This window comes from Malania oleifera, chromosome 3, assembly GCF_029873635.1.
Source record: "Malania oleifera isolate guangnan ecotype guangnan chromosome 3, ASM2987363v1, whole genome shotgun sequence".
In the NCBI taxonomy this organism is placed as follows: domain Eukaryota; kingdom Viridiplantae; phylum Streptophyta; class Magnoliopsida; order Santalales; family Ximeniaceae; genus Malania; species Malania oleifera.
Window position 1 is genome coordinate 56,644,234 of NC_080419.1, and position 22,250 is coordinate 56,666,483.

The 22,250-nt window shown below is 36.2% G+C and overlaps 1 non-coding gene across 1 annotated transcript; it reads left to right on the plus strand.

The window, feature by feature from the left end:
- The first annotated feature begins 1,149 nt into the window (after nt 1–1,149).
- LOC131152501 (small nucleolar RNA R71) lies at nt 1,150–1,257 on the plus strand. The gene has a single exon (XR_009136000.1). It is a non-coding gene; the product is annotated as a small nucleolar RNA R71 (small nucleolar RNA).
- Nucleotides 1,258–22,250: the final 20,993 nt, after the last annotated feature.

Here is a 22,250-nt window from a genome sequence, read left to right on the forward strand (position 1 = left end):
AATCTCAGTGTGATACTTATTCTTCTGACCATATGTCAACCTTTGAGGATAAGGTACCACAAGTTGACACTCCTTAATAGTCTCATCCTCCTTATTACCCGACTTCTTTGAATCTAAGCTTGCTTCATCTAATTTTTTGTTTGCTTCATTTGTCTTAGTTGCAACTTCAGGTGTTAGAGCAACTGTTTGTTAATCAATAGGTATTTCAGGATGAGAAACTTCTTTTTCGCTTCTCAAGGTAATGACGGCCTTTTCCGACTCAAAAGAATCCCCTGAAACATTATGCACTGGTTGCTGTTGTTGTTGATATACCTGGAGATTAGGCTGAGGCTGTGCTAGAAATTTCCATTTTTCTAAAGCATTCAACTATATATTCACCTTATTAATAGTACCTCGTAGCTCATTTATAGTCTAAGTGTTATTCTATATAAATAGTTGAAGAGTGTTTGCTATCTATGTCACACCATCATCAAAAGGTTTCTTTGATGGAATAGGAGCTAGATTAGGTTGAAATCTTGGAGGTGCGTAGCTCTGAGAGATTTGTTGTGATTGATACTGTTGTTGAGGAGCTACAATTGGATGATATAGCGATTGTGGAGGTGGTGCATAAGCCTGAGGAAGTTGCTGAAATTTTGAGGAAGATGGATTAAACTGATCATTCCTCCATGAGAAGTTCGTGTAATTCCTCCATCTTGGATTATAGGTGTTTAAGAATGGCTGATTTTGAGATTTGTTGACCCAATTTGCTAATTGCATCTGATCATATCTACTCTCCTGCCATACTGGTAGAAATAAACAATCTTGAATCTTATGGTTAAGGGTCTCACAAATAGAACATACTTCCACTGATTTCGCAGCTTTCACTTTCTCTAATTCCATAACCTTTAGTTTCTTAGACAAAGCAACAACAAGAACCTGTAGATTAGTCTCTTCTTTTTCCTCGTGATTGCGCTGAGAAGTTGTGCTGCCATTGGTTCCTGATCATATCGTGTGTTCCATTATTGGACACTTTTAGCTATGTAATCAAAGAATGATAGAGCCTGATCTGGTTTCTTGCTGAAGAACTCCACGTTGCACATAGTCTAGACAAATTGTTTATATTCAGGGGTAAGAGCAGTATAGAAATAATTGACTAACCTCCAAGACTCGAATCCGTGATGTGGACATATATTCATCAGATCCTTGAACCTCTCCCAACAAGCCTGGAAGGTCTCGTCACCTTTCTCTATGAACTGATTGATTTGCTCTTGTAAGTACTGGGTTCTCTGAAAAGGAAATCATTTGTATAAGAAGTCACGCTGCATTTCAGCCCAACTAGTAATAAAGTTAGGTTTCAGAGAGTTAAACTAAATTTTCACTTTATCTTTCAAAGAAAAAGGAAATAAGCGAAGCTTGGCATACTCATCAGTTCCAGCCCTATTAATGAAAGTGGTGCAGACCAACTCAAAATCTGTCAAATGTTGATATGGACTCTTATAATCCACCTCGTGAAACTAGGGTATCACAGACAACATACCATGCTTAATTGTGAAGTTCGGTGCATCTTGTGGTAAAGCAATGCAAAAAGGTGTAGAAGTGTATGTAGGTTGCAGAAAATCCTGAAGTGTACATGGTGCAGCCATAACTCCTTAAAATATTTCTTCAAAAAGATCACTCAAATCAATTTCAGAATCATTCGTAAAAGTAACAGGAGAACAATCAGATTCTGTGCTCTGTGTCTCACTATTGGTGCTAAGTGAAATTTTAGACAGTCTATTAGAAAGATCTCTGACCCAAGGCATCAAACATCAATTCAAACAGCATAAATTCACCAACACAGCGGCAAACAAGCATGATCAAAATTTTCAATTTTTATTTTTTTAGTTTTTTATTTTTTTATTTTATTTGTTTTTTATTTAAAAATAAAAAATAATGGGGAAAACACAAATTTTGAAATTAAATCTAATGCTCCCTGGCAACGGCACCAAAAACCTGACTCACTCGAAAAATGAGTAGCTCGGAAGCTATTCCAAGTATAGGAGTTTAGTCATGTAATAATTAGCCTAAGGGCCAGATCGTCTCCTCAAGGAATGCAGTTTAGTTCCAAATTTTGTGTAATTCCAAAAGAAATTAAGAAAAGAAAAGTTTTACTGAACATTGTTCAGATTCAGTTCCTAGGATGTTTGAGATTTTTGCAATGAAATTTAAATCCTAACTAAAGATTTAACACGCGTAAAAATTACCAATCAACTTACTAATAACTAATTTAAGATCAACCTTAACGTAAGAACAAAGACCCAACTCGACACCAGAATATTGAAATAATTAACCCCTACAATATCTCAACTAAATAAAAATAAATTAAACTAACTGATAAATAAAACTCAACTACATGAATAAACTAGCTTTAACAGAAAACAACCCAAATAAGATTCAACTCCAACAATAATAAAAGACTGAACTTGATAATATGAATAAACTCCAACTAAATAAAAGTATCATATTTTATATTAAGACCAAGCAAAATTAAAATCTAACAAGATTATTGAATAATAAAGAAAAACACAAACTTTATTAATAAAATACCCAAAGCAATTATTCGAATCCTAAAATAGTATTTAAATAAGAATAAGAAAAATTAAATTGAATACTCCCAAACAAAATTCAAAAGCACAAATTAATTCAAGCAGGAAATAAGAAAACAAATTGAAACTTAATACTTCTCAAAAAAAAAAAAAAAAACTTTAAAATAGTTTTTAAAAAAAAAGAAGAAAGAGAGATATGAGATGAAAGAGAGAGAGAGCGAGAGAGAAGAGAGATGAGAGAGAGATAAAAGAAGAGATGATAGAAAGAGGGAGAGAAAAAGGGAAGAGAAGAGAGAAAAGAAAAAACAAAAATAAGCCGGTAGCAGCAGCAGCAGCTCGTAGCAGCAGTAGCAGCACTTCTGCACACCCTCTCTTACTGCCTCCTACCCTAACCAAAAAAAGAACAAAAGAACCCTACTAATGCTTGCTGCTCCCCTCCACCGCCTCTCCTGCATGACGGGTCAAATCAGGCCCAACTTCTTTTTTTTTTTTTTCTTCTAATGCCTTGCAGCCCTCTCATTTTCGGCTACCAATCGACAATATAAGCAGCTCAATTTGCAAGCTCAAAATTTTCACAAAATTGTTGCTTATAATATACTTCCTAGAGCAGGATCCTTTGATCATATTTCCTTCTTTAATTACTTTGTCTTGTGGTGCATATTAAAAGGAAAGAAATTGGATTTAGCAAGCCTCATACTTAAATGGATGGTCATGAAGCTAGAATCTCCTAGAATTGGACTTCCATATGGTGGCGTACTTTCTTTGGTCTTTGCTCACTTCCAAGTTCTCACTCCATCCTCCAAAATAGTGAAGCGAACCCATTATAATATATTCTCCTCTACTACTCTAAAAAGGATGGGTTACAAGAAGTACACCGAGGGATGGATGTTTAGAGGAAATAGGCCTGCACGATTAGAGCCAGAAGAACCTAATATCGCTCTTGAAGAAGCTGATATGCCTGCATGGTTTCTTCCCTTATATCAGCACTATTCCAGTTTCAGTTCTAACATGAGGGCTCGTTTTGCTTCTCTTCAAGACAAGATCTCAAATATTGATGATAAGTACTCTTTATTGGATAAACGTCTTGACAAAATAGAGCAACGTGTCACTAGTTCAACACCAAATGACACTAATTCAAATAAAGAGAGTGATGAAAATGATGATGGCTCACAAAAATCATCAGATGAATGTTCTCAGGCCAAATCAGACGAGGACTTTGTTGAAGTTGAAGAAGAAGAAGAAGAAGAAGAAGAAGAAGAAGAAGAAGAATCACAAAAATCTAAAGGAAAAGTAGTTGCTGCAGATAGTAATATTGTTTCTGATGCTTCACTAAAGTTTTTTTTTATGATGTTTGAACTTTTTGCTGTTTTGAATATTACATATGCTCCGCTTATGGTTGTATTATGCCATTTTGTTGATGTCAAAAGGGGGAGTATGTGTGCGCACAAAGTTTATGTTTCTAGTTTGTTGAACTATGTTCTATATATGTATATGCATCTATGTTAAATCTAAAATCGAGCTTTAATGTAATATCTTATGAAATTATGATTTAATATAAATATGAAATTATGCTTATTGAAAGGGGGAGTATTTTAAGATTTATGCTTATTGAAAAGGGGTGTACTTTTGTATCTTTTCTCTTTCTTTATCATAAAAAAAAAGGGGGAGATTGTTGGCCTAGCTAGGCTTATGACTCTTGATTTTGATGATAACAAAGTAAGACTATCTAATTTGCTTCCAAGTGATGCTATTTCAGTTATTGAAGGCAAAGATGATTTCAGATGATAAAAGGGAAAATTTCAAAAGCTCATTTAGCTTAGACTTCAATTGACATATCTTGAAAGCTCACAAGGATCAAGGAACATGGAAAGCCTTACATAAAAGAAAGTGATCCATAATGAAAGCTGAAAGAAGTTTGAAAGATCAAACATTTGTGACAAAGTGAACTCAATGCAAAGAGGAGTCACCTCAGTTCTTAGGACAAGTTTTGTAAGTACTTCAAATATGATTCAAGTATGATTTTTCATTTTGAAGCTCATTAGGCAAAGAGACTTAGAGACCTGATTTTTAAAGTCTTGGAACATATTTTTCAAAGTTAAACAAGTTAATATTCCAATATAAATTAAGCAATAAAGAGAGAGTTCAAAAATGTTTTTAACAAAGAAACAACTGGTTGACAGATGACTGACTGCATTGGATAGTCATCTGCCATAATTAAAGAAGCTTTAAGAAGTGACAGAAGCATGACAGTCCATTGTCTGGTGTTGACAGGCGACTACCAGGGTAAGCTGAGATGACTGTGAGTGTTTTGCCAGTCATCTGCCACCTTCTATATGTTTTAAAAAATCAAGTTGTTCAGTGACAGACGCCTGACTGGCTAGTGACAGGCTACTGCCACCTTTCTGGTTGTATATTTTAAACGTAAAATACACTATCAGCCAACTGGCAGGGTCCTCCCAGTCGTCTGTCACGTGGCAAATTTGAAAAACTAATGGTTATATTTTGAAATTTTAAAATTGCTTGGGGCTCAAATTTATTTAAAACTTGGACCCTACTCTAAGTAAACTTGGGGAAAAAGTTAGAAACATTTCTACATCTATAAATACACCCAAGCTACTTTGATTCAATACCAAGAATTCAATTCAGCATTCAAAAACTCTATCAAGCATTCTGAAATTCTAAAATATCTCTATTGTTCACATCTTGCATAAAGTTTACTGAAGTCTTGCTGATTTTCTCAGTGATATTGCGTTTTAACTATCAACTCTTTCATCCATAGAAAGAATCATATGGTGAAAAAATTTCTAGAGCTTTAATCTGAATTTCATATTGTGAATTTTATTGAAGTATATAGTTTTGAACTGTACTAATCAGCTCTTTGAGGAGCAATTATTTGTATATCTATTTGATTTGTATTTTGTAGATTAACGATTCCAAGGATTGTTTGGATCGTTGGCTAAGTAAGGGGATATTGCTTAGAGAGGCAGGCTCTAGCCTAATTAAGGAGTGGCCGAATGAGGGTACATCGTTTGGAGAGGCGGGCTATATCCTATTGAAGGAGTGTATAAAGGTGTTTTTCTACCCGGTAAAGGAACTGTTCTAGTGAGTCCTTTGGTGGTTTGCCAAAGGCGAGGACGTAGGGTGGGTATAAGCCGAACCTCGTAAAAATCCCGGTCTCACTCCCTCTTTCCCTTACTCTTTATTTTCAGCACATTTAAATTGCATGGATGGTTTAATTGGTAATCATACAAACTACGTAATTTGGAAGTTAAATAAACTTAAGGTTCAATTTTGATTTGGGATTGCGGAAACTGAAAGAGAGTACTTTGGTTAAACCATATTTTGCAGAAACCATAAGGGAATACATTATTTGGTTAAACACTCAAAAATAAATTAACTAAGAGTTTATTTGAATTCTGAATGTGGGGAAAAGTGTGAATGTTGTTTTGATTGAGAAAGTTAATTCATTATTAAAGGAATTGCATTAACAACAGGGCTGCACACAAGCTAAGAATTTTTATTAAGTTGTAACGTATATCTTGATTGAATGTTTTATGATTGTTTGGTTTGAAAATTATGCTTGATTGACTGGTTTGGTTGAATAATTGATTACTTGTTTGGTTAAGAAATAGTGTTGTGGTCTAAAAGAACTAAGTTCTTGTGTGTTTGGTAAATTAAACAAACAAGTCGAGAATTGGATAAGAGAAATAAAACAAGAAGTCTCCAAAGGAATTAAAAGAAATTTTATAATCCAATTCACCCCCCCCCTCTTGGGACTACACCTTGGTTTTCAGAAGCGATCCCAGGTTAATGTTGTGGGTACTGGCCTCTGCTCCTCCAGTAACTTCACAGCTAACCACCACCGCTCTGCCTCTCCTGTCATCCTAAATGTAGCATAAAGAACTTTCTACTCATCTGTGCAATGCAACACTTCCAGTATCTTCTCAATCTCTTGCACCCAATTCCCTACAATAGTTGGGTCGGCTCCTCCTGAAAAAGTTAGGGAATTCATTCGGGTAAACTGCTTTATCGTGTAGCTATAATCGAGTGGTGGGCAATCTTATCCCCTAGAGTTTTGTGTAATCTCCGCCATAACTTGTTGTGCTATACTACACAACACTACATTAGAAACAGTGTCATCTGCGCTAGAGGTCCCCACATTGCTACTACCTCTAGCATTTGCGTTATTACCCCCAAGGTCCATCCTGAAAATAGGACATAAAACAATCATCGAATTCCAATATCTTAACGTGACTGGGACGATTATCTAACTAAGAAAGTAGTTTAACATCCACGTTCTCAGTATAAGTCTTAAGCACACAACTCTAACACAAGACCGTCGACGCATTTACTGAGTCCTCTGAAACCGTCGAGGGAAACCCTGAGTTCCCTAGAGGCTGTTTTAAGGAAACCGTTGACGGTTTGTACATGCCACAGAAAATTGTCAATGGTTTGGCCCAGAAACCTTCACTAATCCTTTTTCTTATATACACTTAGCCATTTCAAGGATCAAGCCTCAAATTACCACAAAATTACAACATATCCAACCAACTAACGTTTCAGTACTAATTTTTCAAGTTCTAGTCTCTCTGCTAAGAAACAAAAACCGTCAATGGTTTACCATAATTTTCCTGAAACCGTCATCTCAGGAAAATCACAGAAGACCATCAATGGATTTTTGCCTCTAGGCGGTGAAACCAAAACCCAAAATTCCATTTTGATCTCCAATAATGACTTACTAGGTTCCTAATCTACCCATTTCCTACTCTCGTCAGAATTCATTCCCATTCTCTAGTATTGTTATTCGCTGAAGTCTGCAAAACCTAGTAACCTAGACTCTGATACCACATTTGTAGTGCTCTGAACCCGAAAGTAGGGTCCAGAGTGCCATGTAGGAAAAACATACCGCTTTGATACCATAATTGTAGTGACCCCAAATTTTACTTCTCTGATACCTTAATTATAACAACCTGAACCCAAAGTGGGGTACCGAGTATCCTGTCCATAACTACTTATCAAACATGCAGCGAAAAACATAAATATGACAATTGCTATACTAAAGTTCTAATACCATCATAATTATACATATACCTCAAAAATCCTGATTATTTACATCCCAAACAGTAAAAAACGTATCCACATATACATATCAGTATCTCACCAAAACTTAGCTTCATGACCCTAACTAATCCCGCCCTTGAGCTCTCCGAGTTTGGTCCTTGGTACTTCTTGAAATGTTAAAATGTAGGGGTGAGACACTTCTTAGTAAGGTGGAATAGATTATTATCTGTGTGTGGCAACATGAGTTTTAGTGTGGCATATGCTCATCCTTAAATAATTAACTTTAACTGATAAATCATATAAATCTGAACCCATATTTATATATTTGAAAACACATATTTTCTTCTCAAGACATGCTTTATCGTAATACATATTTGTCTGCGTATGTAAATCATCATATATATATATATATATGGAAAATTGTATTTTATCATGTAACAACCCCACATGATTAGGTTGTGTGGCGCAAAGGCAGGACTTAACCATGGCTGGCCTACCACTAGGCTAAGTCAAAATTCCTTATCTGCAGTACGATTTGCCTAGCGCTACCTGGTCCAGACTCCAGGGTGATCCACAAGTCTTTGCAGGCCAAATCGACTTCCATTGCCAACACTCTTTCTGAGTATTGTAGTTACATTGACATATTATAATAGCTACGGTACCGTGCTTTAAATCATAACTAGTCCATCAGGGTTCTGCTACCATATAGTACAATTCATATAATATAATTGTAACATTATCTCGTTTTCATAATACTGTATTAAATCTAACATGTTCACAATTTATTTGGTATAAAATGATATCATATCATATCTTGGCATAAGCGGTCTAAACTTGGCACACATCAATCTAAACCCGACACACAGTCATCTGAACTCGTATCATGATTCCACATTATTTATAACATTTACTGAAATTAGTATAAAATCATACTTGTTCTGTATTATCATAAAATATTCTAACATGCTTATTTATACAGAAAAAATAACTTTACTCATGCCACACTTATTTGAGTAATAACTTATAATTTAATATCTGCCTGGAAAATATATACTTTGTTGAGAATTAAATGTATCACATCTTCTAGGTCTTACTCAACTCAATATCCCTGGTTTTCCAAAACTATACATGTAATAATAATAATTCAAAATTTCCCTTTCCATATATAATTCCTGTTATCTCATATCACAATTAGACCGTTAAATTTCTAAAAATACTTGACATAATCTATTCCCCTTACCTTATCCTTGGAGTGGTACCTAGGATCCCCAAACGACAAATCTGCTCAAACTAAACTGCTAAGGATCGTCACTGGGATCCTAGAATGGTATTGATCCTTTGATTCGGGTTGAAATTGGGAGAAAAATTGGAGAGAGAGAGAGAGAGAGAGAGAGAGAGAGAGAGAGAGAGAGAGAGAGAGAGAGAGAGAGAGAGAGAGAGAGATTTTCTAAAAAAAAAAAGAAAAAACGTTGCAGCCTATTTATCGGCTGCTACCTTGGTGGAAACCGTCTACGGTTTCCCTAAAACCATCGACAGTTTGGTATTTAACCAAACCTCTTTTTACTGTTTTACCTTTATTGACCCTCGATAACTTAGAACCGTCAACGGTTTTCCTAAGTTTTCTATAACCGTCAATGGTTTTGCCTCACCAAACCATGCACACACAAAACCGTCGACGGTTTTCCTGAGACTCTCCAAACCGTCGACAGTTTGGTTCTGCACCAAACCAAATTTCTCTTTTATTGCTATTTTTATTATTATTATTTTCCAAGTCCTACGAAAGCCTTTTTAGAGGGATTAAAAGCTAAGCATTTCATCTCTTGATCATTTTTATTTGTTGTTTATGTGTTGTACGTGTTATGTATATTTGTTTGATTAGACATTAAAGTAGTTGGACTTTCAAAAGTCCTATGAAAGCCTTTTCAGAGGGATTAAAAAGTGAGCATTTTTAGAAAGGGGGTGTACACACACAGACACACAAGATAAGCATGGTAACCATTCTCATGAGAATGAGTGCTTTAGGTTGCTAATTCTTTGAATTCTCAAGAAATGAATTTTAATGTAGAGATCCAAAAAATAAAATAATAAAAGAAGTGGGGAAAATGGATTTTTGACTGAGGAAGCAGAAAATTGGTGATAGTTTTCTGAAGGGGAAAGAAAATCGGCGACGGTTATAGGAGTTACCGCGGGTCAGTAACAGGTAAAATGGTAAATTTGGGCCGGTTAAATAGAAAACCGATGATGGTTTTCTGAGAATTAGATAAGATCCTGCAAGCTCCATTTTTTATTAAACAAAAATCACTCTTTGTCTCTCTCCCAAAGCCCACGGTTCCCTCTCCTTTCTCTCTATGATTTCGCCCCGATCGTGGTCTGAGTTAACGATCAAGAACCACCGTGAGGTTCCTAGGAAAATTCTCTGCAACCTAGGTGGAGCTAAATTTCAGTTTGAGGTTCAGGGGCACCATCCCAAAACTGAGGTAAGGATGTTATTTGGGTGTTTATGGTTGGTTTATTTAATTTATTGAAGGTATAGGTTTAGGATTGTGGATGTGAACGTAATTCTGAGGTTGAACTGAGAAATTAGGATTTTGTGAAATACAAGTTTTTGGTGTGAACACCATAGGCACGGGCTAAGGATCCTAGTGGGCGTTTCCTCACGAACCCAGGTAAAAATGATAAATAGTTTATAGTTTAGGAAATTATGAATATGTGTGTTCGGAAGAGATGTGAGTATGATAATTATTTTGGATATTCAGTTGATTGACAGGGAGATATATATATACATATATATATATATATATATATATATATGTATAATTTCAGGGTTTTGGAATTATGAACACTGTAGGCGTGAGTTAGGAATTAGTAAACGAGTTCAGTTAGCTAGGTAAGCGAAATATGCTATGCTAGTAATTTTAGGAATTTTTACTAGTAAAATGTAGGTATTTTGGGATATGAATTCTGGATGTTTTATGATATGAAATTATGTGTTTTCAAGAAAACTCTACAGATTATAAATTATCTTTATTATAAAAAATATACAGGTTACAGTGCATGGATTTAAATACAGGTTACAATATACGAGTTTTATTTATTTAATTTTGTGGCATGAGTAAATATCAGTTCAGTATAGAATTTACACAACTTTCAAAGAATCATAATTTACTGAATACCATGATATTCAGATATTACAGTTTATTCAAATAAGATATTACATTTATTCAGATAAGCTTTTTTAGTTATTACAATTGAAACAGAATCATGGTAAAATAGTAATAAATATAAATCTATATCTATATAATAGTTTTATATGTAGTATCAGACCATGATGGATCAGATCAAATTTCAGAGTAAGGTACCGTAGCTATTTCAGTTCAGAGTGCAACCACATATCTTAGATAGTGTGTGAATTTTATCAGTAGTCGATCCTGCCTAGGGAGGTATTGCAGACTCCCCGGTAGTCCGGGTTGAGGTTGCCGATCTGACCAGGGAGATTTTAGTTAACTTATCCTGGTAGGCCAACTAGTGTTAAGTCTCACCTGCGGGTCGCACAACCCTGTCATGAGGTGTTAAATCTTGACATACAACCATTTAGGGAAGTTTTCACAGTTATGTATATATATAGATTTACAGAAAACAACAGATATACTTACAGATACTAAAAGTATGATTATATGGAAAGTTCAGTGACAGTTGAATTTTAAGCTACATAGGTGTGAGTTTTATTATATATTATGTTTCATGTTATTTCAGTTTCAGTTGATTAAAAATATATTGTTCATGTAATCTGAGTCGCCATACACTGATAGTAGCATATTTCATCTTACTAAGAGTTGTCTCACCCTAGTAAATTAACACATTTTAGGTGATCCAGTTGGACGAGCAGATCAGGCTCGGAGATAGAAGGGACATTTGTATTGCCTTGTTTGAAGGGTAAGTGTTTTTTAGGGATGTATTTATTAGTAGTTTCTAGGATATCAGGTGAAGGATTTTTGGGAAGATGTGTATGTATATATGTTTTGGGATAATATTGAATTCTGGCATTGTAATTATGGTTATATGATTTTATGTTTTTCACTACATAGATGTTTAATCTTATGAACAAGAATTCCTCAGTGCCACTTTGGGATCAGGATGTTATAGTAGATTTTATCAAGGATATTCGAGTAACATAGTTTTACAACTTACATATATATATATATATATATATATGTAAAAAAAATGGTATGTATTTTGGGTCATTACAGTTTGGTATCAGAGCCTAGTTGCTAGGTTCTTTAGATTCTAGTGTACAACGGAAAATAATACCAGAATATAGGAATAAAATTTTGATAAGGATAGAAATTGGGATCGAATTGAATTTCAGTAAGTTAATGTTGGGAAATTAAGAAGAGTATTTAGGGTTTTGTTCCGTGATTGGGAAGCAGGATTTCTGTAGTAGTTTCTGTGTCTTTCTTGGGATGACGATTTTAGGAAAGTCATAATAAACTATTGTTGAGTTGTGTTTCTAAATTGCTGGATTGAACCTTAAATTGGGAATAAGGACGTTAGGTTGATTGATAATATGAGATTTTAGTTAGATAAATGTATTAGTTGTATTATGAAGATAGGGTCCTCAGACCATGTTTATTTTCTTTTCAACGTAGGGGCATTCAGTATGGGTGGCAGTGACTCAGAATAGATGCTGTGTAGTGCAAACCAACAGGTCATGGCAAGGTATTGTGTGGAACATTAGGGAACAAAACTGCTCACGAACTGACCCAGGCTGCTCTATTAAGTAATTTACCTGTATGAATCCCATGACTTTTACGAGAGGAGCTGATGCCATCGTTAGGAAGGAATGGATCCAAGAGATGAAGGGTATATTGGCAAGTCTTCGCTGTGCTGACGAGTAGAAGGTTTTGTATGTTGTTTTTAAAATGACTAGGGAGGCCAAGCGTTGGTGGATGTCGATGAAGTTACTTGAGGAACAAAGGCTAGATTCAGCAACCCTGACATGGAATCGGTTTAAGGAGATTTTCTATGAGCGATACATCCACTCTCCCATCAGAGATGCTCAGGTGGAGGAGTTTATGAATTTGAACCAGAGGAAGAGGCCTACGCCTCCTGTATTTCAGGCGGGCTCTAGCCGGGGCCAGTAGAGGAGAGGTCATCATAGCAGTGGACAGAGGTAGGAGACTGGGAGCCGTGAGGTTCAGGGCGAGCAGACCTATTCTATTTGCCTGGTATGAGGGAGAAGACACAGGGGAGAATGCTGAGCAGGGAGGAATGTTTGTTGCCGCTGTGGTAGACAGACCCATATAGCACGAAACTGTCAAGCGCAGTATATTACAACTCCTACTTCTAGATAATTTCGAGGTAATACCCAGACACCCGTGGAAGCTAGCAAAGGAACACAGCCCTAACGAGGGTCTATGCATTGACGCCAGGAGATGCCAAGGCTGTTGGTGATGTGGTGATAGGTATTCTATTGACTTTTTGAATCCTATCTCGTTTTTGATAGTGAAAAAAAAAAGTATTTAATGTTTGCCGAGTTTGTGTGCAGGGTCAGTCTTTCACGTTTTGGCAAAGTCATATGGCGTCACATGGAGACTTGAAGGGAAAAGAAGACCCAAAGTGTTTAATTTATTTATATTATATTTTTTTTGTAATATTAATTATCGATCGGTCTGTAATAATCAATGCATGTCATGCATGGTAGGGACAATAAGTTCAAGACCATAGATGGACCTTAGGGATCACGGTCGACTGACGCAAGATTTTTAGGGTATATGCTCAAAAGACTTAAACTGACCTTAGGGCTCATAATTCTGCATGAAAATGTTCCCTATTGACTTAGAATTATTTATTATGTGATTAGGTACAATCTTATAAAGAGTATAAGACCAAAATGCACAAATTGGCATGTTCGGTCGACCAAACTTCTACACGCAGAACTATTCAGTCGATTGAACCTCCCCAGGGTCAACAGTTTGATCCTTCGATCGACCAAACCTAAAATGAGTTGCAACGCTATGGTTAACCAAACTGACATGTGGGAGATCCCAACCGAGCGGTCGACCGAATTCTCAGTACGAAAATTGTCTGGTTAACCAAACACCAAAGTTCGGTCAACCAAACCCAAAATGTTCTACTGAACCTCGGAGTTTTGGAAATTGCCTTATGAATGGTCGATTGAAATCATAGTTCAAATTCTTCCTGGTCGACCAAATTGAGCACCTCGATCGACCGAACCATAAAAATGGTCGACTGATCCTCTTGGGTTGCTCAAATTTTACTGAGGTTAAAAAGCTGTTAATTTTATTAAACCTCATTAAACATTTTCCAAAATTCCTTCTATGTCCCCAACGGTAATATGTTTGAGGATATCTATATCTAGCCCCTCATTTGCCCTAATTAAGTGGTGATTAGAAAATAAGATTAACCAAAAATCCTCTCAAACTTTTTATACTCCCATTTGCCCATACTATATATTTTGAAGCCAAATTTCTTATACTCTCTTATACAAATCATTCCTTTGATAAACCAATCTTTGTGAGTTATTTGAGTGGTTATTCATTGTTTTATATGGCTAGGATACTCTCATTATATTCATTGTATTTGATTTTCAGATTGAAAGTTGAGCATAAGATTTATCCCTTGATTTTATTTGATAAATCAATGTGTAGGAAAATCTAGTGGCTAGTGAGTCTTTGCATTATCATTACAAGACTTATTGAGCTAGTTTTTTTTGTTTAAGTAAAAATTGTTTTCACAAGCTTATTTTTCAAATATCTCATGCTAGAATTTTGAGAAAATCATTTTAGAGATATTTTTATTAAACTATTTAGATATCTTTGAAACACTACCTGTGATTGAGATGTTGTGATATACTATTTCAAAGATTGATTGATAATACACTCTTGCACTTGATTACTTAGTGACATTAGCTTGAGGGTTATTACACACATATTTGCACTGAGCTTATAGTTCTTACATATCTGCTTAGTGTAAGAAGCATATTTTTTTGTACACAAATTTTGTTATTTGTTGTATTTCAAGCGTGGGCTTGAAGAAGGAGACTAGCCTTGTTAAATAATCCTGGATTGGCTTAGACCCGATTAGGAAAATTAGGTGCACCATCCTGGTAAGGTGCGGTTGTAGGTTGAGGTCAGCTCTGTTAATTGACCTAGTTGTAAACGGTGCTACTCCACCCGTTAAGTGAGTATTAGTGGAATCCTCAGGCTTACAACTTAGAGGCGGGGACATAGGTAGAATTGGCCGAACCCCGATAACATATCGTGTGTACACTTTATATTTCAGCACTTTATATTTGTTACACATGAATGTTATATTTAATATATGGTGAATGCTGCGCATGATTTTGTTCCCACATATCATTATCTGCGCAATTGGTGTATGATTAGTAAAACCCTAGGTTGAGTTATACTGTTATCTAGTTTAACCTAAGAAGAAAGTCTAAATTTTCAATTCACCCCCCTTTTGGGAATACACCAAAGTCAACATATTCTTATTGCTTTATCATGTAAGACTGTTGTTTTATTTGACCTAGGTACCATCAATTCTTTCGTATCATTGGGGTATGTCAAATTATCTGAAATTGAGACATAGTTTTTAAATGTTAAGTTGTCTGTAGCCACACTGACTGAATCAGTAGTGAGGTGTAGAAGGGTGCTTAAAAACTATCTAGTGGGCATTCAGGAAAAAGTATTACCAGCTGATCTCGTGGTATTAGACATTCAGGGGTTCAATGTGATATTGGGTATGGACTGGCTAGCAGCTAATTACACCAGTATTGATTGCCATAAAAAGAAGTGGTCTTTAGACCCCTAGGTGAGCAGGAATTCAGATTCGTAGGATCACGTATGCGCGCCTCGCCACAATTAGTGTCGACTATTCTGGTGAGGAGGTTGCTTTAGGGTGGTTGCCAGGGGTATGTAGCTTATATAAAGGAGATGCCAAAGGAAGAATTGAAACAAACTAATATTCCAGCAGTCAGAGAATTTTCAGATGTTTTTCTAGAGGAATTACCTGGTTTACCACTAGATCGAGAGATTGAATTTGCCGTGGATTTACTACCAGGGTTAGCACCGATATCTAAAACGCCCTACAGAATGGCTCCAGATGAACTAAAAGAATTAAAAGATCAATTGTAGAAGTTGTTGGATAGAGGGTTTATCAGGCCTAGAGAGTCACCTTGGAGAGTACTAGTCTTGTTCATGAAGAAAAAAGACGAGACTATGAGGATGTGCATTGATTATAGGGAGATGAATAAAGTGATAGTCAAGAATAAATATCCTCTTCCCAGAATTCATGATTTATTTGATCAACTCTAGGGTATCTAGGTCTATTCCAAGATTGACCTATGGTCGGCGTATCATCGAGTGAAAGTTAAAACAGAGGATGTTTCAAAGACCGCTTTTCGAACTAGGTATGGGTACTATGAGTTTTTAGTAATTTTGTTCGGATTAACAAATGCATCGGCAGTGTTTATGGACCTAATGAATCAAGTGTTCCATCAGTACTTGGACAAGTTTGTTGTGGTATTTATTGATGATATATTAGTCTACTCGAAGAATTTTGAGGAGCATGAAGATCATCTGAGGCTGGTATTGTAACGACCTACTAATCTAATCATATAATAAAACATATTTAATAATATTAAGGTCAACCCAAACTCGAGGGTAACGGGGACTCATCTGACATTCACAGCGGGAACCTAAGCAGCAATAAATGTAAATCACATTCTCATAACCACAAATACGTAATACCAAAGTCATAATCCAAAACACTGTGTTCATAAACAATCTCCCAAAAATTCAAAAAAAGTATCTCTAGGATCCCACATCAAAATCTCCTGATCCTAGTTCAAACTTACCCTCCTAGCAGGGTAGTACCACACTATCTCAACGACGGCCTTGATCCGCCGGTCTTTCTGGGTTTCCTGAAAATTATTTAAGTTCGGGGGTGAGACATTTCTCAGTAAGGGAAAATAAACTAAATACAACTATATGGCAACATGAACATTTGATGCAATTATCCATATACAGTACATTTCATATACCTGAAAACATTCATCATATCATACTGAATAATCATATACTTTCGTATTTTCTAATAAATCATACAGTTCATAAAATGTCTTATATAACTGATAATACTGAAAATTCACCCTAGAAGTATAGCTAGCTGATGTCATGTATTACCCCCCATGACAGGTTGTGCAGCCCGAAGGCGGGACCTGACAATGGCTGACTGACCACTGTCAAGTCAAAAATATCTGTAAGTACGATGGGCCCACCACACCCTGGTTCGAATTGCTAGGTGGACGTATACAACTCTACACTAAAAGCCACATCGACTATCCATCTCCCACCCCCTTGTGGGGTGGTTAGCATAAGTCTGAACATAGATATTTAATCTGTACAACAATGGTACTGTGCTCCTGTAACTGAACTGAACTATCATCTGGGTTCTGATAATACATAATATATGATAACATACAGTTTAATGTAAATAGATTGATAGCATGTTCTGTAATAATGTAAAAACATACAGCCTTGCGTCGTTTACTTTCATATCTATGGCCTTGCGCCAAAATCATACATACGGCCTTGTTCTAGCTATCAATCACGACCTTGCACTAATCATTTCATAATATCATTCTGAATAAATAATTTATTTATCATGTATTTTGAAACCATAATGTACTGCATTATTTCACAATTCCTGAAAACATACTTAATTCATAAAATTGCCATATCATAATACTTTCCACGTAAAATAATATTCATGTCATACATTGTTGTATAAAACCATACATTATATTCTAAAATCATAATTTCTGGCATCTCATACATACATATACATTTCAACATAATAGTAGTTTTCCCCAAATATGCATTTTCTCTAATATATAAATATAATACATGCTTTCCTGAAAATTAATTTTCTGATAAATAATAATAATTTACATAGAAAATAACTGCTTTAGTTTATTCCCTTACTTGAAACTAAAAAGAAACCCCCCCTAAATGCATTGGTCCTGCACTCGTAGGGTTCCCCGTTCAACATCCTGAAAATGACAACTTCCAGAACTAAACTTCAGTATTTTTCCATGAATAACATTTCTTATAACTATGAGAAGACCAAATTTTGCATAAAAAGCCTTACCTCTATTCAGGGATAAATTTTAACTCAGTCCCATCAACGATCTGCTCCGGTAAATTTGGAGAGAACTTCCCCAAGAGCGTCGTGGTGGCCTTAAATAGTCGATTCGGCGAACGTCGGAGCCAAAATTGAAGAGAGAGGAGAAAGAAACCATAAAGAGGAGAGAGAGTGAGGTTTTTTTGATTTTTCTGCGTAAAAATACAAGGTTTGGGCTATTTATACTATGGGCTTCATCGACGAGCCACGTCACCTCATTGACGAGGTCAAGAGGCAACTCGTCGACGAACTCTCCCCTTCATCAATGAAATTTAGAGTTGCCTAAAACATCTCTTGGTATCTTCTCGCCGACAAGACGCACCCTAGTCGATGAGCCCAAATGCAACGTCGTTGACGAACGCTTCGCGCTTGTCTACGAAGCTTGCTGCCTCCTGTTTTTGTTTCCCATTTCCCTTTCTTTTATTATTTAAATACCATTATTCTTCGAGTCATTACAGGTATTGCAAGTATTAAGGGAAAAGAAGCTATATGCTAAATTCAAAAGATGTGAATTTTGGCTAAGGCAGGTCACCTTTCTCGAGCATGTGATTTCTGGGGAAGACATATCAGTAGATCTGAGTAAAATAGAAGTAATGGTGAATTGGGTGAGATCGGTGAATGTTTAGGAGATAAGAAGTTTCCTAGGTTTGGCAGGATACTATCGACGTTTTGTGGATGGATTTTCTAGATTATTAGGTCCACTAACACGACTCACGAGGAAAAATGTGAGGTTTGAATGGACCAACGATTGTGAGCAAAGCTTCCAAGAGTTGAAGCAGCGGCTGGTCACTACATCGACATTGTCTATTCCATCAGGAGATGATGAATTTGTTATATACAGTGACGCGTCCTAGAAGGGACTCAAGTGCGTGTTGATGCAGTATGGGAGAGTTATTACTTACACTTTTCAGCAGCTTAAGGAGTATGAAAAGAACTACCTAGTATATGATTTAGAGTTAGCTACAGTGGTATATGCTTTAAAGATCTGGAGGCATTATCTTTATGGTGGGAGATGAGAGATCTTCACTGACCATAAAAGTTTAAAGTATTTATTCACCCAAAAGAAATTGAATATGAGGTAGAGAAGATGGTTGGAGCTCATTAAAGATTATAATTGCATAATCAGTTACCACCCAGGGAAAGCAAACGTGGTGGTTGATGCTTTAAGCTGAAAATTAATGGAAGCAGCATTGTCAGTAATAAGGATTCAACATTGGATTCAGATGGATTTGGAGAGGCTCGGTGTGGAGCTAGTAGAGGATGATCACTAGGCATTTGTTGTTAACCTAGTGTTACAGCCGACTTTGTAGGAAAGGATTAAAGCTGCTTTGAGAAATAACGCAGAATTGGTAGAGCTGATAGATATAGTGTAGGATGGACAGAGGGAGGAGTTCAGTATTTTAGATGATGGAACTCTGAGGTTCCGTACCAAGCTGTGCATACGTGTAAATGTTGAGATTAGGAGGGCTATCCTAGAGAAGGCACACAAATCCCTTTACATAGTGCATCTTGGAGGCACTATAATGTATCAGGACCCCCGAGAGTCATTCTAGTGGAGCGACATGAAGAGGGAGATAGTTGAGTTTGTAGAGCAGTGTTTGACGTGCCAGTAGGTAAAGGCTGAGCACTAGAGACTGGTGGGACAGTTGCAGCTACTCTACATCCCTGAGTTGAAGTAGGATCATATATCCATGGATTTCGTTACAGGGTTATTTCCGACGTTGCATGGATAGAATGCTATTTGGATGGTCGTTGATCGATTGATGAAGACCGCTCATTTTCTCCTTATTAAAGTCAACTACTCTATGAACAAACTGGCAGTGTTATATATTCAGGAAATAGTTCGACCCCATGGTATGCCAGTATCCATAGTTTCAGATCGAGACCCACATTTCATGTCACGATTTTGAAGGAGTTTTCAGGAAGCTTTGGGGTCTCAATTATCATTCAATACAACCTTCCATCCTCAAATTGATGGGCAGACAGAGAGGATGATCCAGATACTTGAGGATTTGCTATGAGCTTGTGTGCTGGATTTTAGGGGTAGTTGGACCCAGTATATGCTGCTGATTGAATTCACGTATAATAACAGCTACCATGCTAGCATCGGGATGACACCTTATGAGGCATTATATGGTAGGAGGTGTCGTTATTCACTATACTGGGGATGAAATGGGTGAAAGGTGAGTGTTGGGACCTGAGTTGGTGCAGCAGGGGTATGATAAAGTCTGACTTATTGGAGATAGAATCAGTACAACTAAGAGTTGGTAGCAAAGCTACGCAGATACTCGCCGCCGGAAGTTGAAGTTTGATGTGGGAAATTAGGTATTTTTGAGAGTAGCACCATTGAGAGGAGTTATGAGGTTTGGAAAGAAGGGTAAGTTGAGCCCTAGGTTTATTGGTCATTCGAGATATTTGAGAGAGTGGGTTTAGTCGTCTACAGGCTAGCTTTACCACCAGCTCTATCTAGAATTTTATGACGTATTCCATATTTCTATGCTGAGGAAATATGTTCTAGATTCCTCCCACGTGATCAGCTATAAGGAGATAGAACTTAGAGATACTTTAGCATATGAGGAAACACCAATGTAGATTCTAGATAGAAAAGAACTGGAGTTGCGCACCAAGAAAATTTCACTAGTAAAAGTCCTATAGAGGAATCATGTAGTAGAGGAAGTGTCGTGGGAGCTTGAGGAGGAAATACAATAGAAGTACCTTCATCTATTTGGTGGGGATCAGTCTTAATCATGAAAAGCAAGGTAATAGTTTAGATAAAGACATTATTGATTAATAAAATAAGTAGCAAATTTTCTTTAGAGGATGGTATATAGTACAGATAGCAAATTTTGAGGATGAAATTTTTAAATGGAGAGGAGAATGTAGAGACCCGAAAAATATAATAATAAAAGAAGTGGGGAAAAATGAATTTTTGGCTGAGGAAGGAGAAAACCGGCGATAGTTTTCTGAAGGGGAAAGAAAATCGGCAACGGTTATGGGAGTTACTGCGGGTTAGTAATAGGTAAAATAGTAAATTTGGGCCACTTAAATAGAAAATCGACGATGATTTTCTGAGAATCAGAGAAAACTGGTGACGATTTTCTCTGGTAGTGCTGAAAGTATAAGATCCCGCGAGCTCCTTTTTTTTATTAAACAAAAATAACTCTTTGTCTCTTTCCCAAAACTCGTGGTTTCCTCTCTTTTCTCTCTACGATTTCACCCTGATCATGGTCCAAATTAACGATTAGGAACCACCGTGAAGTTCTTGGGAAAATTCTCTACAACCTAGGTAGAGCGGAATTTCAATTTGGGGTTCTGGGCCACCATCCCAAAACTGAGGTAAGAATGTTTTTTGGGTTTTTATGGTTGGTTTATTTAATTTATTGAAGGTATAGGTTTAGGATTGTGGATGTGAACGTAATTCTAGGGTTGAACTGAGAAATTGGGATTTTGTGAAATACAGGTTTTGGTGCGAACACCATAGGCACGAGCTAATGATCCTGATTGGTGTTTCCTCAAGAACATAGGTAAAAATGATAAATAGTTTATAGTTTAGAAAATTACGAATATGTGTGTTCGGAAGAGATGTGAGTATGATAATTATTATGGATATTCACTTGATTGATAGGTTATATATATATATATATATATATATATATATATATATATATATATATATATATATATATGTATGTATAATTTCAGGATTTTGGAATCATGAACGTCGTAGGTGTGAGTTAGGAATCAGTAAATGAGTTCAGTTAGTCAGGTAAGGGAAATATGCTATGCTAGTAATTTTAGAAATTTTTACTAGTAAAATATAAGTATTTTGGATATGATGTGAGTATGATAATTATTCTGGAGTTAAAAAAATATACAGGTTACAGTACATGGATTTAAATATAGGTTACAGTATATGAGTTTTATTTATTTAATTGTATGGCGTGAGTAAATATCAGTTCAGTACAAAATTTACACAGCTTTCAAAGAATCATAATTTACAAAATACCATGATATTCAGATTTTACAGTTTATTCAAATTAGATATTACAATTATTCAGATCCGTTTTTTCAGTTATTATAGTTGAAATAGAATCATGGTAAAACAATGATATATATATATATATATATATATATATATATAATAGTATTATATGTAGTATCAGACCCTGATGGATCATATTAGATTTCAGAGCACGGTACCGTAGTTATTTCAGTTCAGAGTGCAACCACATATCTCAGATAGTGTGTGAATTTTATCAGTAGTCGATCCTGCTTAGGGAGGTATTGCAGACTCCCCGATAGTCCAAGTTGAGGCAGCCGATCTGACCAGGGAGATTTCAGTTGACTTATCCTGGTAGGCCAACCAGTGTTAAGTCCCGCTTGCGGGCCGTACAACCCTGTCACGAGTTGTTAAGTCAT